Genomic DNA, 5,275 nt, shown 5'->3' with positions numbered 1-5,275 from the left:
ATAAAATAATAAGACCACACTTGAAAAGCTTACTAAATGATCAGTCCTTATATAACAGTGCCACTTTTAAGACAGTCTAGATAATTCAAGTCCTTCATCTCCCCACAAGCATTACTGCCATTCACAAATCATTGAAAATGTGAATTTCCATTTTTTTTGATATTTCTAATATCTTAGGAGTAACATAAACAATATCTCAAGTAGTTGAGAAAATTTAATTTAGAATAATCAAACAAATCAGATTCAACTCCATAGCATAAACTTTAGGGAAAATGAATTAAGGAATATGGCATGACTTTTGTAACTTAATATTAGACATTAGGGTAAATTGCCAGGAACAGACTCTGCACGAAAGAAATAGATGTCTTTGATAAGATATATTAAAGATTACCTAAAGTCAAGTAATTTTACTCACATTTTTTATTATATGATAGCATATTTTTGTCTGTTAATCAGAGAGACAAAAAAGATTGTTAAATATGATATGAAAAATGAATCATCATGAATGAATGAAATCAGGGACTTGATGGCTCAGGAACTGGGTGGTTCTGTTAAATATTCTCATTATTTTGAATGATATGGTGTTTTTGTATGTGTGGAATTATGAATGTATTTTATGTCTGGACAGGAAAGATTGATTATTAGATAATTGATATCCAATGTTAGGAACCTAACCTGTGTTAGATTGGTAAATATGTCTGTGTGTGTGTGTGTGTGTGTGTGTGTGTGTGTGTGTGTGTGTGTGTGTGTGTGCATGCAAGTATGTATTTAGAAGGAAGAATCTCTTCTTTGCGCCAGGGTATATTCTCAATTGTATTATTTATACTACATTAATGACAGCAAGTAAAGGTAATTCACATATTGGGCCATATGTTAAGTTCATATGATTGTATGAACAAACTAAAATTATGCTTGGGGTATGATTTTTGTGGAAGGTCAGCTTAAATTGTAAACGTTTGGAATCTTGAGAAGGAAATCAATGCCAATCATTTTAGTGTAGATCAATTTTAGACAACACTTGCAAGGATTTGTAATCCTATATGAAAATGCAACGTTTATTGATTTTCCAAAGCTACACTATTCTAGGAATTTGTAGGAAACCAAGTTAAATTATTGAAACATAACAGTAATTTCATTATTTATTGCATACAGTTTTACATTTTATTTTCTTCAAGATGAAATCCCATTTATTTCTACTATATAGGAAGGAAAACCCTAAATATTATAGTTTGTGCCATATTTCCTATTGGGAAGCTTTGTCTGTATCAATATGTTTATTTCTTTTGTTTCTGCTTTCCTATTCATAACTCTATTTCTCATAGTATTCTTCTAAGAACTTTTTCTTTCTCCCTATTTGGGACTTGAACATACCTCATGCTCTATTTCTTTGCTAACAATAGTCAGTCTACCATTTGAACCAAGCCTCCAGCCAAGAAATTTTTTTAGTTAATTGGAGACAGAACCTCATGAACTTTCCTACCAGCCTGGAAGCCATTATCCCCCAAGTCTCATCCTTTGTAATCATTAGAATTATAGAGTTGAGTCATAGACCCCAAGAGTTGATGACTTTTCATATCTTATAGATTCCACATGTTTGCTAGTAATTGTAATAAACTACCACAGAAAAGGTAGCGTTAATACTGTAAATACATTGCATCTGAGTTGTTGGAACTAGAACACCAAGATCAGAGTTAGGTCCTTCTGAGTCATCATTCCTTGGCATATTAAAGGCCTTCTGCTTCTCTTGGAGGAGACCTCAACTTAAATGCTACCTTTTTGATTCTGGTTACAAATGCAGTCACTTTTTAGTATGATTTTAGTCGGACAGTATCCAACACATAACATATTACATAAAGGATAGAAGAAAATCTCTAATAAGAAATTATTTGGTTTGGGCATGGAAGATATGGTTATACTTTAAAATATTAGCAAAAGAAGTAGAGGTTTTATTAAAGCCTGTAAAAGCACTATGAAGTCTTGACCTTAGATTTGCCAAATTCTTCCCTGGGCAAACACAAATTCCTAGTGCTACTGGAGGATTGAACCCAAAACTGTATCCTTGTGAACCCAAAACTGTATCCTTGTGAAACATCATCTCTACTACTGCCATACGTGTAGATTGTAATTGCATTGCTTATTTTGAGGTAGTATCACTATTCCTGGGCCTGCTTGGACTGCGGTCCTCCTAACACAAGCATGAAACATTGCACCCAGCAAATTTTCAGAGTTTCTGAAACTTCTTTTTTTGTCTGTGTTTGCCTGGAACTGGAATTCTGTAATCTCTGTCAGGTTCGAGCCACTTTATCCAGTAAAATATTCAATTTCAAATCATTTAAATAGGGATACAGGTGGACCCATTGCAACAATGAGATGTACAGGTCGTTATGTGGGTGGGGTGGGAGTGGGCTGGTAGTGGGGGGTAGGAGATGGTAAGGAATGGGAAGGGGAAACAAAGGAGGAGTCAACAGTGCTTGATAAGAATGTACTTATTACCTTGTTCATGTAATTGTAACCCCTCTGTATGGTATTTTCACAGTAAAATAATATTTTGATATTGCCTATATTTATGCTTAATATATATAGCTAACCATAATTTCCTCCCTCTTTTGTTTAGTACTCTGATTTGAAAACATTGGCTTTGTTGATAAACATGGCTTTGTTTTGGATGGATTCCCATAATAATAAAAAAAATCTCCCAAACTTTATGTCAAAAATCCTGGAAAAGAAGGCTTAAGGTTGGAAAAAGCACTGATCCTTAAATTAGAAATGCAATATAGTTATAGTGTTAGTCAATGTTTTCTTAAGTATGAGAAGAGAAGGAAGGCAGAAATATGAAAGGTGTCAGATATAATTATGATAACCTACTAGGTCTATGTAGAAATTCTGTTTTCACTTCACATTATCTTCCTTCCTTTTTTTTTTTTTTTGGTCCAGTGGTAGGGCCTGAATCTGGGCTTGGGCGCTGTCCCTCAGCTCTTCAGCTCAAGTCTAGCCCTCTACCACTTGAGCCACTGCACCACTTCTGGCTTTTTACATTTTGCTTATGTGGTGCTGAGGATTCTAACCCAGGGCCTCATGCATGAAAGACAAGCGCTCTACCACTGAGCCACCTTCCCAGCCCCTATCTTCCTTTCTTAAAGCTTGCTTTATTAAAACCCTCTGGGTGGATATTGGTTGAACAGATTGCCAACCTTCTCCAGGAAATGAAGCTGATTTTAGAAGGCTGATGGTGTGGTAAATAAAGGAATGATGAGAATGAGCACAGATATTGTCACAGAATGAGCCGACAAGGTACAACTACTGAACAGCAAAATAAAGCAAGGTTTCAAGTCTGATGATCCACATTGGAAAATGTATAGACATATACATATACATATACATATACATATACATATACATATACATATACATATACATATACATATACATATACATATACATATACATATACATATACATATACATATACATATACATATACATATACATATGCATACATACATAAAAAAGTAAATCTCCAGTAGAATATAGAGAAACGTGGTGTGACAAGTATTAAACTATTTAAACTGGTTGCAGGAAAGGAACATAAAATATGAATAGTTTAGCATAGATTTTGCATAGATTTTGTAAAGAATGAAAATTCTTCCTTTCTTATATACTTTGCAAATATCATTAGTTATAAGTTTTTTTTTTTATATTGCAGTATGAGCATCTATACAATGCTGAGTATTGGAATTACACAAAATATGCAACATGGCGAGGTACTGGTGGTTCAAGGATGTAATCTTAGCTAGTTAAGAGACTGAGATATCAAGATCACAGTTCGAAAGCCAGCCTGAGTGGGAAAGTTCATTAGATTCTTTTTTTTCTTGAGAATGATTTTTTTTTAATTGTGAAAATACCATACAGAGGTGTTACAATTACATGAGCAAGATAGTGAGTACATTTCTTATCAAGCAATGTTGCCTCCTCCTTTGTTTCTCCATACCATCCCTTCCACTCTTCACCCACCCATCTCCACAGACCCCTGCCACCCCTCACCCACCTCACACTCACACCCCGCTAAAGTCGTAAAGTTTGCTTTTCGACATAACGTCTTGTACATCTCATTGTTGTAATGGTTCCACCTGTTTCCCAATATAAACAACTTTTCCTTTCCCCTCCACAAATTATATCAACATCAAATACAGAGAAAGCAGAGATTATACCATGGGGGAGGTACATTCAAAGCAACAAAGAAATCATCTTATAAATATGTTGGAAACAATCGCAAGAAAGAAAAAAAAAACGTTTGAATCTTTATCTTGGGGTTCATTTCACCTATCATCAACTTGTCTGAAGTTTGTTTGTCTCATCTCAGACATATACTAGTTATTGCAAATAAGGGAAACCATGGGACCTATATTACTTTGGGTCTGGATTACTTCTCTTAATATAATTCTTATCTCCAATTAGCAATTAGGTGAAATGGAGCTCCATTCAAGTTTTGTGTAGAACACTGTCCTTGAACATACAAGCACCATCCAGGCCCTGAGTTTAAACCATAGTATCAACAGAAACAAAAAACACAAAATAAAACATGGAGTTAGATATTTTATAATGAAGCACATTTTAATACACTCTACCTTGTTACAAAGTTTAGACTTCTGTGTTAGCTTTATAACCTACCATAATAAATTATACTGTCCATTTATTAACAGAAAGGCTTACTCAGATTTACAAGTTTGAAGGTTTCAGTGTTTGTTCAGTTGGTTTTATTGCTTTGGGGGACTGTGACAAGATAATGTCGAGGTAGGAGTATGTCAAAAAGAAATGTTTTTGTCCTAGAATGATTAAAATATAAAAGAAAGAAGATGAGAGTCTATCTTCTCATGGGTTTCACTCTGAAGAACTTAATCTGCAGAAGACAGATAATAAGGTGGGTAAGATGCGGTATCCAGCTTTAATTACAGATTGAACCAAACCAAAAATGGGAAAAAAGTTTTTCCTTAACATATATTGTGCTATACACGATAATGATGAAATGATCATTTCTTTGGAAAAGTAAGTAAAAACAGACATCTGTTGAATTTCTTTGTAAAGTGAATCTTAAATGATAAGGATGAAGAAATTTAAATGGGTTAATAAAATGTTATCAAGTATTACATTGACTTTTGATTAAAATTAAGACAAATTGACAAACTATTATTCCATTACCGTACAGTGGGGTTACAATTACATGATCAAGATAACGAGTATATTTCTTAACAAGCATTGTTGCCTCCTCCTTTGTTTC

The sequence above is a fragment of the Dipodomys spectabilis genome, unplaced genomic scaffold (assembly GCF_019054845.1).
Source record: "Dipodomys spectabilis isolate Male_0828 unplaced genomic scaffold, ASM1905484v1 ptg000276l, whole genome shotgun sequence".
NCBI classification, from domain to species: Eukaryota; Metazoa; Chordata; class Mammalia; order Rodentia; family Heteromyidae; genus Dipodomys; species Dipodomys spectabilis.
The sequence above is the reverse complement of the archived record's forward strand: the minus strand, read 5'-3'. Positions refer to the sequence as shown.